Source organism: Rhipicephalus sanguineus, unplaced genomic scaffold (genome assembly GCF_013339695.2).
Source record: "Rhipicephalus sanguineus isolate Rsan-2018 unplaced genomic scaffold, BIME_Rsan_1.4 Seq1123, whole genome shotgun sequence".
NCBI classification, from domain to species: domain Eukaryota; kingdom Metazoa; phylum Arthropoda; class Arachnida; order Ixodida; family Ixodidae; genus Rhipicephalus; species Rhipicephalus sanguineus.
In genome coordinates, this window is record NW_023614367.1 from 28,064 (window position 1) to 41,551 (window position 13,488).

Sequence of the window (13,488 nt, forward strand, 5' to 3'; positions counted from 1 at the left end):
AAACGGTGCTATAGCTGCCAAACACGAATAGACATTGTACAAGCTCTCATATATCACTGCACAATAAGCAGTACTTCTGTGAAGACACGTGTCACTTTCGTGTTATACCGATTCCTATGACAGAGGGATCAGTCATGTTTCTTTTCTATTATATATCGCCTACAAAGGCACCTGTGCTCGCTCCAACAAAGTTACTGTCCTGCAGCAGCCGTGGTTTTGCGTGCTGCTATAGTATACTTGTGTAAATATAAAAACGTGGTTGTCACTTGACCCGGCCGCCTCGAAAAAAACCGGGTAAGCGATTGTCACGCATGAATATATATATATATATATATATATATATATATATATATATAATATATATATATATATATATATATATATATCGATAGCTTCAGTTGATTCCCGCCATATCGTGGTTTTGTATCTTGAGTTAAAGAAACCTTCAGTTGTAGCTACATTCTTCGAGATGTTAGTCACTCCAGTGATCGGCCTTATATATACATCAATTTGGTGGCATTGCCCTGCTAAGAACTGTCAAGAATATTTGCAAGCCACTTCTAATGAATATATAATTCCGCAGCCTTTTCAACAATGTTACGAGGAGTGCGTCACTATATTTGTAGAATCCGCTAGTATCAAACATCCGAAGCTAAATTACTTTTCGGCACAGTATCATGTATCAGACATCATGAAAAAGACTCAACGTATGTTTTTACATGCACTTCCTGTGTATAAAGAACATGAACGTGTATTGTCAGATGTTTCAAATAAATACTTGTCAAGAATTTTCAGAAAGGTGCTGAAGAAATGTCACGGAAATCAATATGTTAAAATAACAAACGATGCATTCATTACACGCACATAAATATAACAACCACTTTTGACACATTCAGCGCCATATAATGCTACGGTACGGCGCCTTGTCGATGCTTCTAAACATGAGCACTGGTGATACGAACGCTCTCGCCCAACAGAACCTACAAAATTGTGTGCGTAGCCCGAATGTGATCAGTTGTTTTTGTTGGCGAAGAGCGGCAAGGGTTTCGTGGTCGGCCATGACGGTGCGGTATGTTCGTTTTCCGGGTCACCAGATGTGGGAACGCATAGCTTTGATGCTTCCACATGAAAGACAAAAAAACAACTGATCACATTCGGGCTACACACACAGTTTTGTAGCTTTTATAGCGCGAGGTGTTCTTATCACTGGCACTCATGTTTGAGGCCCAACCGCATGCACGGGATTTTCGAGCGACGGCGACGACCGACGAGCGACAGCGACGAGCGACAAGATTTGCTGTCGCGGAGGGCCATCCATCGCCGTCGCTTGTTGCGTCGCAGGTTTCTAGAAAACCAGAAAAAATCGCTTGTCGCCCGGAAGTGAGCATGACGATATCCGGCAACATGGCAGCATCTCTGACCCTTGCTTCGGTTGCAATTTGCTCTTGATGCTTCTAATCGGCGCGTACTTCAAGGAATGTAAGTTGTAGAGTACCTTCTTTACAGCCCCATCTCACGCGGAGATTGAGGCAGCGGCCATATTTTGTCGTTAATTTTGATCGACGGTTCGTTTTGATGTTTCGGTAGTAGCTTGCTGCATTGTTGGTACCTTGCTGCAATTTCAACGTCGTCGTGTGAGGTGGCCCTTCTTGCGAGGCAGCGATGTGAGGTGCTGCTGCTTTTCTTAAACGTTGCACGACAGCCAGAGGAAACGTTGTAGAGATGCGCCTCGTGGACTAACCCAAACATAACGCAGTTTGCAAAGTGAGACGTATTAGGATAAGTAGCGTATAAAGTCACTGGAACGCGAAAAGTACCGCGTTCTTTTTCTCTTCGCCGCCGCGCCCTTTCCGCGGCTTCGCCACATAAATGGTTCAGCTCGCTCACCTCGCTAGCGTCTCCCGGCCTCCGACGCACGGCGCTTTGAAGGGCGATTGCTTTTAATTGCTTTTATAACCTCAGAAAAGCGAGCAGGAACCTTACGACATCCCGTATCGTTTTGACACTTCATCGCAAGCCTGTCGAGGCATCGAAGAAGGCCTGGGTGCTGCGCTTTTGGGTGCAGCAGCCGGCGGGAAACGGGCAAAGCTCTCTTTGCTATTCCCAGCGGGAAAAAGGATGCCAAGCGACGGGCTGTGTGGCTGCGCAGAATACAGCGCGAAACATTTGTTCCCACGACTGATACCCGCCTTTGTGAGGCAAGCGTTTCATTGAGAATTCGCAAATGTTGTCTTAGGGAATGTTTGCGTCTCCGCTGCACTAGTGCAGCTTGTTTCGCGTGGTTGCCGCAGAAGGTTCATGCACACTAACATTGCCGGGCAGCTCTTAACTATGTTTGGCGTAAAATTGACGCCTTTGGACTCCCATATAACGATCAGTTCGCCATGATAACTGACTGCTACATATTGGTGTTGCGTGACGTGACTGTATGACGAACATAAACAACAGTGTTTACCATGAAAATAATGGCACGCATGACATGTAAGGCATGATTTACGTGCCATGCTCATGGTGCACCCGCGGCCGGTTCGCTGGCTGATATGCACCAATATTGGTAGCGCGTGACGTGACTGTATAATTTTGCCTTTCGTGTCAATCCGGCAGATCCCACGCATTGTGGGAATCAATCTAATGCGAAGCAGCCAGCAAATAACTGCATATATCGCTTTGTTCGTCTTTGAGGCAGATGAAGTAATTCATGCCATAACACCTAGTTCATTATATGTCGCATGTTTTTCATGCATGCATGCATGTAGAACCTGGTATATACAACGTATGACCTGTAATTTATGTTCGTCACGCACCCATGTCATGCCATACTAAATCTGGTATACATCCAGTTAACAAAACGGCCGGAAGCGCACAAAGACAGTGTAATGTAAACCATGCCGTACATGTCATGCATGTCATGATTTTCACGTTACCACCTGCCATTCATGTTCGTCATACAGTCACCTCGCGCTATACCAATTTTGGTGTATATTAAGCTACAGAACCGGCCGCGGGCGCACATGAGCCTGGCAAGTAAGTGATGCTGTACATGACATGCAAGTCATGATTTTCATGTTACCACCTGTCACTAACGTTCGTCATACAGAAATATTTCGTTATATCAACTTTGATATATATGCATTTCATTAAACGACCGCGAGCGCCCCGACACCATGTCATGTAAATCATGTTTTACATTTTATGCCTGCCATGATTTGCACGTTATGACTAGTAACTTGTATTCGTCATACACTCTTGTCACACCATATCAGTTTTCGTGTGTATCAAGCTAGCGAAGCGGCTGCGAGCGCACCATGAGCGTTGCATGTAAATCATGTCGTACATGGCGCACATGCCATTATTTTCTTGTTAGTAGCTGTAGTTTATATTCGTCATACAGTCATGTTATGCCTTACCGAATTTGGTATACATCCCATTAACGAAACGGCCATGAGAGGTCGTTTCGAAACGGCGCAGTTCGCATTTCTTTATCGCGTTAGTACGCGTGCGTGCGCGTATAGGCAAGCGAAAACTGCCGCTATTTCTTTCCTAATCAGTTAGAGAACAACGGTATGCTTCATTCGGGGCTGCAAAAGCGCACGCAATGCGTAAAATATGCGTTACTCCGCGTGAAATCAACACCGCGCTGCCGCAGCTTCGGCCGCGCTGGACCAAATATGGCGGCGGGCAGGACGGTCGCGGTACTTTTCCCGTTCCAGTGACTTTAGTAGCGTACGCTTCCGGGCGCCCCCTCGAGACCACAGTAGATGCTACTGTCGCGGTTAGACATAAGATTGCGAATAAAGAGAGTCACGAAAGGCTTTTATGTCTTCCTTATCTCACACAAGACAATAATAAATTTGGCATGTTGTCATTCATCTACTTTGTAATTATTTTTTGCAATTTATTTGCGTACACGCAATAGTTTTCAATCGAGCAACCATGACACTTTGTCGCGAACATGTGGGTGCTCCCGTCGCGACGCGACAGCGCGACGGAGCCCGTTTGTCGCTGTCGCTCGTCGCCGTCGCTCGAAAATCGCGTGCATGCGGTTGGGCCTTTAGAAGCATCGACGCGGCGCGCAGGCGCGGAAGCGGCACCGCACCGTGTCGCCGTACAGGCATCAGGGAAGACGCGTAGTAACAGTCATAGTTTAAAAAATAAAGAGAGAGGCAGAGGGAGAGAAATATGGTGAAACAGACAAGGGATCACAATATGAGGGACTACTAATATTCTGTCCGCTTCTCGTTCCAGTAGCAGTGCTATGAAAATGTTAGCTATTTGATAGCGCTTTAATTGCTGCAAGTGCACCTGGGTCCTCGTTCATCAGTTTTTAGTGATGCTGAATGGAGATATCAGATGAGATTCCCGTTGTTCGCGTTTGGATTTGAAGCCTCTTTCTAGTAGGGTTGCAAGTAACTTGTCAAACGAGTGATCTGGCAAGCTAAAATGTTTTGATAACGGTAGGGTTGGGGACCATTCAGCGTGGGCTTTGTGATTATTAAAAAGGATCCTGAATGGTTAGAAAATCATTGGCGCAGAACAAGAACGAGGACGAAGTAACATGGACAAGCGCACACTCGCAACTGAGCTTTAATAAATCGATGCTCACTTTGAAACCCTCACGCATGCGTACAACACACACAACAACAAAAAATGCACACTGACCTATCATGACAACCTCTCAGATAGGAAGGCAAACTCGTTTTCAAAAAGCGACATGGACGGGACGCTGATGCATTGGTCTCCAAAATGCTTAATGTACATCGCCTCCGCTAGTTCACGTGCCACCTTGTCTTTGCTTCTTCGTAAGATACTCGTGCTGTTCAGCAAAGGTTCACACGAGCACTCCTTGCAATGATGCGGCAGATGCGATCCTGTGCCATTCCTCATTAACAGCGCACGCTCCCTTAGGCGATCATCGATACACCGGCCCGTCTGGCCAATGTACACCTTACCACAACTGAGCGGAATCTTATAGACAACGCCTACTGAACACTTCAAAAAACATTTTGTGTGCTTCTTGACACACTCAGCACATGGTGCGCCACTCGAACGAGCACATTCTGGTTTGGTCCTCATTCTTCGTCCACGTTTTTGTCCACGTTCTCGTCCACGTTCTTGTTTTGCGCCAACGATTTTCTAACCAATTATGCACCAACTAGCCCGACAGCATGCGTTATTGATCCTGAATGGTGTTTCTGTTTGCCCTACGTGCTGAATTTTCCACACACTGCACTCTAGTAAATATATGTTGTTGGAGGAATCACATATCAGGTTTCCTCGTATTTTTAACAGCGGAGCTCTTTGAGCCGAGCGTTAGTCCGTGCGTCGTGGACTAAGAACCTCGGGCGGGTATGCGCCACAGGAATTGGGGCAAGCCCCACTTCCGAGTGCAGCCGGCACGAACGTTAAAGGAAAACTCTGCTCGGAGAAGTGGAGAGAAGGACTGAAAGGAGGAGGAGAAGAGGAGATGAAACGCGCAGAGGAGGAGGAGGAGAAATGAACAAAACGAAATCAAATTTCTTCGCGAAGAGAAATTCCGTCGGTGGTGTACAAAAACGTCACGAGCGCAATAGCTAGGCCGGCACACGATCTGTTTGTCCTCTTTTTCATCTTCTGCTGGCTCCCAGAACACGTGCAGAGAGTACACAGAGGAAGGAAGGAAGAGAGAAAGAAAGAAAAGAAAGAAAGAAAGGAAGAAAGAGAGAAAGAGAGAAAGGAAGAAAGAAAGAGAGAAAGAGAGAAAGGAAGAAAGGAAGGAAGAAAGGAAGAAAGAAAGAGGGAAAGAAAGGAAGAAAGAAAGGAAGAAAGAATGGGAGAAAGAGAGAAAGAAAGGAAGAAAGAAAGAGAGAAAGAGAGAAAGGAAGAAAGAAAGAAGAAAGAAAGAGGGAAAGAAAGGAAGAAAGAAAGGAAGAAAGAAGAAAGAAAGAAAGAAAGAAAGAAAGGAAGAAAGAAAGGAAGAAAGAAAGAGAGAAAGAAAGGAAGAAAGAAAGGAAGAAAGATAGAAAGAAAGGAAGAAAGATAGAAAGAAAGGAAGAAAGAAAGAAAGAAAGAAAGAAAGGAAGAAAGAGAGAAAGAGAGAAAGGAAGAAAGAAAGAGAGAAAGAGAGAAAGGAAGAAGGAAGGAAGAAGGAAGAAAGAAAGAGGGAAGAAAGGAAGAAAGAAAGGAAGAAAGAATGGAGAAAGAAAGAGAGAAAGAAAGGAAGAAAGAAAGGAAGAAAGATAGAAAGAAAGGAAGAAAGATAGAAAGAAAGGAAGAAAGAAAGAAAGAAAGAAAGGAAGAAGAGAGAAAGAGAGAAAGGAAGAAAGAAAGAGAGAAGGAAGAAAGGAAGAAGAAAGGAAGAAAGAAAGAGGAAGAAGGGAGAAAGAAAGGAAGAAAGAATGGGAGAAAGAGAGAAAGAAAGGAGAAGAAAGAAGAAAGAGAGAAAGGAAGGAGAAGGAAAAGAGAAAGAAGAGAGAAGAAAGAAGAAAGAAAGAAAGGAAGAAAGGAAGAAAGAAGAAAGAAAGAAAGAAAGAAAGGCAGAAAGAAAGGAAGAAAGAAAGAGAGAAAGAAAGGAAGAAAGAAAGAGAGGAAGAGAGAAAGAAAGGAAGAAAGAAAGAGATAGGAAAAACAAAGAGCAAGACAGAAAGAGAAATACAGAGAAATAAAGAAGAATACTAGTGAAACAAAGGGAAGAAAGAGAAATCAAAATATAAAGAGCGAGAAAGAGAAAGAAATAGATAGAGAGAGAAAGGAAGAAATAGACAGAAAGAGGAAGAGAAAAGACTGAGAGAAAGAGAAGAATAAAGAAGGAGAAAAATATTGATAAATAAGGAAGGCCGCCCCGCTCCGCTCATCCTTCAGGCTTGGCACCACCAGAGCGAAGCTGTCTTAATTTTTATTGAAAAGTGTCGTCGCGAAGCTAGCTCCATCTTTTTTTGAAAAGTGTGACTGTATGGTTATGCTTGGTTCGTGTCTTGCATTGCCTTGCAGACCAGGCATCGGGGCTTTAGGTAAAGTCTGAATGAGCCGCTGGTAGGTGAGGAATTTGCTCGGGAGCTTACTACTGTGTCTCTAAGGTTGCGAGACCATCGCTAGACAAGGGCCAGAGCTGAAATGTGCGTTTTAGTCATTTGCTCTGTTCTAAACTATTATACAGTATCGTCTTACAATTTTTTTTACCTTTGCAAAATCTTTGCTGTATGTTAGAGATAGACTTGTGCGTTGTGGGACGCCCAGGTGCGTTTTCGTCGAGAGTTGGTCGTCGCGTTTCAGTTTTTTTTTTTAATTTTTGGACAGCGTCGTCGAGCATGATTCTTAGTCTTTGTGTGCTTAGGGGTGATCGCTTTGATAATAGTGAAGATATTGTTGTCGATCTGTTGGTTTTCAGCATATTGTTGTGCAGGGTTTATCGTTGTGTACAGCAACAGTCAAGTCCGGAAAGTCCATAAAGACATTGGCGTAATGTGGCGCTATCTCGGTGCCCATAGTAGTTCCACTAAAAGTCCGGATGTATGCGTTGTTAAAATCAAAGGAATGTAATTCTAAGATCAATCTCGTTGTTAAGCGCCCAGTGGCATGACAATCAGGGGTGTCAAGGTGCCGGTGAAGTATATACTTGACCTTCACATTAGTTGTGCGTGGACGTTGTGAAGAAGTTAGAGAGGGTGTGGGGAAGACGAGCAAGATGAGGATGCTCGGAATAAAGAACATAGCTGACACCATAGCCTAGCCCAACTGTGTCTTATTACGAATTGGCGCAGCCACGTGTCTGCGTGTACATTCAAGTCGAGATGTGGATGGACTTCACCACTGGAGCAAATCGACGCCGTGGCAGCTGGATCTTGGCTGCAACGCCTCAAGATGAAGAGGAACAAGCTCTGCCGAAAGTAGTGAGCACTGATGCTCTTGTCTCCTATATAAGCGCTAAAACGAAGCTCACTCCAGATGATTTAATTGCGAAAGGAACAGTCACGACAAAATGAAACTTCAAGATTATGATAATCTTGTTCTTACTCCGATTGGAAACTGCGCGAAGTCTGCTACAGTTGCTTCGTCTGAGAGCTCCGTTGAGCTGATCAACAAGTTTCTTGAAGTGCAACAGGAACAGGCAGCAAAATTATTTAATGCGCTTGCTCGTAAACGCGACGGAATGAATACGCAGACGGAGTCTCGAACACGTGAAGCCAGACTTGTTTGACGGAGAGTCTAGCATTCCCGAGTCCTGGCTAACACTTTATGAATATGCATGCAATGAAAATTACTGGCACAGTGACGAGGATAAAGTGAAAAACATGCGATTATTCCTATCGGGGAATAGCGAAGAGTTCGTGCGAATTGCGTGTCAACGCTTACAGCAACAAGCCATGGATAGAGAGGAAAGAAAGTTTTGTCAGCTCTTTTGGCGAGAACAAAGTGTTGCTATGACACAAAGCTATCGCATTCAAGTACAGGTCTGGATCTACTCTCAACTATTTTTACGAAAAAGGCGGTTACTCCAGGTGGTTGGCTCATCCTTGCCTGAGACATCGGTGGTTCCGCTTATTATCCATGGTTTGATTCCAGACCTCCAGCAGCAAATACAAATGAGAGGACCCAAGACGGTCGACGAACTTCTGCAGAGAATGCGAAACCTCTACCTCCAGGACCTAGGAACCCAGTGTCACCCATGACACCTGGTGTAAGGTGTCCAGGTACCACACGAGCTAGTGAAAGACGCCCCCTTGCAAGCTGGGCGCCTATCGCCACTCCCGTGTCCTATTTGACCGACCAGGGAAGCTCAGGCCAATAGGAGCAAGTAGATGACGTGGCAAAAAAAAACTAAATAAAGGGAGTCTCGGGTCCGCCCGACGACATTAAGAGAAGCTGTTTATTTGTCCCATGAAAGCCTATTGTGCATATCTGTTTTCGTTGATTGAAAGAAAAGGAGCGCGTTAGTTGACAGCGGAGCAAGCGTCACCGTTCTAAATGTCCGTATTGTTGAGAGTGAGAACGTAAAACAGGGACGGCCTGTGGAAGTACACGGATACGATGGAAGGCGAGAGACGTTCACGATAAATGGGCATGTGTAACCATCTCATGTCTCGGCAACACTTTCGCTACGCAAGCTCTTGTACTCGAAGGAGTGCCCTATGAATTACTCCTTTCACGTCCAGCTATCAGTGCACTTCGCCTTAACATCTACAGGTTTGGAGAAGTGATTATGGAAAAAACGTGCCACAGCCTCAACGCTTCTTTGACTTCGACTTCGAGGAGCCTACGTAAGCCATCGTCAGGTGAAAGATGTTAAAACGCTTTACCCGGAATTGCTATGCTTGAAGGGATATCCTGAAGCAACTACAAAGTGTGAGTTACCATTCAAGATAAGTGATACGACAGTGGTGAGAAAAGAGCCTTATAGTATGTCACGAGAGAAAAGAATGTGTCTCCAGAAGGAGATTTAAAAAATGTTGGATGTACTACACATCATTTGTTCATCCACGTCTAGGCTCGCGTCGCCCATTGCTATTGCACCTGAGGAAGATGCAAGTCTCCGACTCTGCACGGACTACACGCAAATTAATAAGCAGACAGAGCTTTGCCTGTGCCACGAAGAGACTCTATCATAGATGTAACGGGTAGCTGCAGAGTGTTTTCGCGCATTGACGTACGTACAAAATTTTGGCTGGTTCCGCTTCCTGGAAAATACAAGAAATATTCTGCCGTTGTAACGCCCTTTGACAGCTATGAGTACAATTGACTTCTATTTGGATAGAATAACTCAGCAGCTTGGTTTCAGAAGATGATGAACGACGTTTTGTGATCGTTTCTTCGGAAGTTTACATGGACGTCTACATGGACGATATAATAGTTTACTCCCGCAACAAGTACGAACACTCAAATCATCTTGCAAGTGTTCTTCAAACACATTGTGATGCGGAGCTCAAGATTAATGACAAGAAGAAAGCGTTTTTCCAAATAAATGTTATCAACTATCACCAACTCGCCCAACTTTCGACATTACTGCGTAGAGTGTTTGATGGCCGAACCAAGACAACAAACAGAAATCAGTCGAACGAATCGCAAGAATGCAGAAGCCGTAAAACATACACTCTTTGCGCGTATTTCTGGGTTTTTCGGGGCATTCTCGGTCATTCAATAAAGATTATGCGACGAAAACCAAGTGTCTCACAGAAACGACTAAGAAGAATGTGAAATTTCAGTGAACAGCAGAAGGCGATTCCATTTATCACATCCTTGCTTGCATCATTTCATCTGATCTTGCTCTGACTCTTGCAGACTTCAAGTTGCCCTTCGCGCTGAGCACCGACGGTTCTTATGGCACAAGTGGAGTGCTTTACTAAAGAGATACAGGCCCTCCACAGAGCCGGCAACAGGGGGTCGTCGGGTACTATTCGCATACCTTCTCAAAAGCGCAACTCAACTACACGACTACAAAGAAAGAAGACTTGTCAGTCCTAATGGCCACGTATACTATTTTAGACCTCACCTGGATGGCAGGAGATTCACGCTCTTGACTGATTATCAAGCCTTAACGTATATGCTTAACCTCAGAGAGCCTAGAGAAAAAATCGCTAGGTGGGTGACCGAACTCCAGCGGTTTGCATTCATGGTTCATCACAGTCCTGGGGAACACCTCAGGGATGTAGATGCACTTTCAAGACTTGCGGCAATTCCTGATCGAAGAAAATATCAGTGCAACTATGGAAGGGAACTCATGAACGCAAGTTCCACGATGGAATGTTCACAGTCCCAGGAACAATGGTGCCTCGAATTTTGGAACTTTATGATGACTTCCCGCACTCCGGCACACACGATGGTTTTTGGGAGACTTATCGCAAGATTATTCAGCGTTTACAGCGGAAACACATGAAAAATGACATCCAGCGGTGTGTTCAATCTTGTCATCAATGTCAATTTTACAAAGCCAAGTACCTTAAGAGAACGGACGAGATAGTTTTAGTTCAATTCTCCGACATACCGTTTGAATTCGACCAGCTGGATTTCTCGGAGCTCAGTAAAAAGGCTACAGGAGTAAGGAAAACTGTATTTCCTAGTGCCAATAGATCAGTGCACAAGAGCAGCGGCTGCACGGCCAGGAAGAGAAGACGCAAATAATGTGATTGCCCTTTCGAGTAGAGAGATGTTTAAGAATACTAAAGTAGTGATATCAGACAATGGACCAGCTTTTGTAAGCCAGTATTTGCAAGAGTGGGCGAAGAAACGATCAGCTATTTTGCGGCGCTGCACGCCTTACCATACTGCAGGAAACGACATGGCTGAAAGAATCGTACGAGATTTCAAGCAGTTTATAAGGCGGATGGACGCGCTGTTTTGAGGCAGCTGTTGCTCATCACAATCGGTGTCAAACTGCGAGCATCGGCTGTAGCCCGTGTTTTGCGGCATTCGGAAAAGCACCAGTGCTTCCTGCTGGTCAACAGCTTCGTATTGCTGACCGCCTGCAACTGTGCGAAAAGCGAAAATTTCGGAAGCATATCATCGATACCGGGAAGATATCAAGAGCAACTTCGACCGCCGCCACAACAGGCGGATACCCCTTACACAGCTGAACGATCTGGTGCTCGTTAGGAAAGGCCTTCCCGGTACAAAGCAGATGTATATGGGACCGTACCGCGTGGTACAAACTCCAGTGTAACGAGATCTTCTCAAGAAAGATGGTTACGTCAACGATGGCGGTGCGCTAGAAATTATGACCGTTGGCAACGTCTTTATGTATCATCGCAGGAGGGATGAGTCTGCAAAGAGGGACATGAACGTTGTGAAGATTAGAGAGGGTGTGAGGGAAGACGAGGCAGATGAGAGTGTCCGAAATAAAGAAGATGGCTGAAACCACAGCCTAACCCAGGTGTGTATTATTACAAAGGATAAGGTTTGTTTGGGAATACGGGCCTTAAATTTAATATCTCGTCCCCCACCCCTCCTACACTCTCAAAATTTATACCCCTAAAACATTTCTGGGGCTCAAATCCCTGCTGAAACGTATCGGCTTTTTCGGTTAACTTTGTTCTTTCTGTAAAGAATGTGTTCGTGCCTGAGTGTTAGTTTTAACGCGAAAGCGTTAGAGCCCGTGTCTCAGAAATGTCCTTGCTGGCCTCGGTTTCGGCGGTTGCAGCATCGGTTGTGATCGAAAAAACCGCGACGGGTGCGAAGAAAACTTAGGGGGCACTTAAGCTCCGTCTTCAAAAGTGAAACACGATATCGTAATTGGGCCCCGTTCATATGGCCTTCTCATTCGCTTGCCGCTCCTCCGTTCTCATTGGACCGTGCCGCGAGGAAGTGAACGTCTGTGCGCGTAACATCGGCCGTTTTACATTCTCCTAGAAAGCCTGCTGCAAGTACACTAGCGAAGTGCTCACTTGGTCATAATTCATAATTTTGAGAAGCAGCGAAGCATCCATTGCGTGCCTTCAAGAGAGTACCAGCACCTACTCAGCTGCACACTTTGTTTAAGCTGTGAATGATCATGATCAACTATGCCTAAGAAGTTTGTAATCGTTGTACATTTAATGATTCACTCCTTGCGCAATTCATATGTTGACACACCTATTGTAATTGACCGCTTCTGCCACGCGATCTTGCACGTGTAAATTCGACTCCTTGCACCACTTGACGCCTTCATATTTTTCGGGCAAAGTAGTTTTAAGCTATCGCGTGGCTCTGTGGTAGAACACCCAAGTGCAACGCAGACTGCCTGGGTTCGATTCCGGCTCGAACGCATGATTGTCAGTTGGATGCCGCCGACAGCCCTCAAAATACATGACCGATCGCCATCTTCCCTTCTTGACGTCTCTTTCCTGACCGCCCCTGTCACTTCATCTGCATCCTCCTGTGAACAATATGTGTCCCGCATCCTCCACTATCGCCAGCTGGCCCGAGTGAACACTGAAGCAAGACAACAGCACCGCAAGAATCTCCATGACGCATCTCACAGCGCTGTGTTCTTCCGCCCCGGCGATGAGGTGCTACTCCGGACACCAGTTCGCACTCCTGGCTTGTGTGAAAATTTTCAATTTCGGTTTCTTGGCCCATCCTGTGTTGGAGCAGACCTCTCCCGTTAATTATCGCGTCAAACCTGTTAATGCTCCAACTGACCGGCGCCGTTGCGGTACCGATTTGTGCATGTCTCTCGTATGAAGCCTTTCACAAGGCGTTCTCTTCAGCTTTAAGTTGCGGCCGGGATGGCCGCTTGCGCGCAGGTGAATTAGTGTGAGCATTTATCAGGCACTTATTCGTCATCTGTACATTGTCATCATCACATGGTGTTCTTTATCATCTTCGCTTGTGGGGACACATCATTGAGATTGTTCTGTACCTCGGATGTGATCGGTTTGCCAAGTCGTGCAGGCACAATAAAAGGCGGTGTCAACTGCTACGTCACAATAGTCATGTGCGTCATAAAAGTTCACAAAGAAATACAAAAATAGCGGTTTGCCAATTAGTAGGAAGCCGGCTGTGATATTCCTTTTGAAGAACACCCTCACACCACCAGTCTAT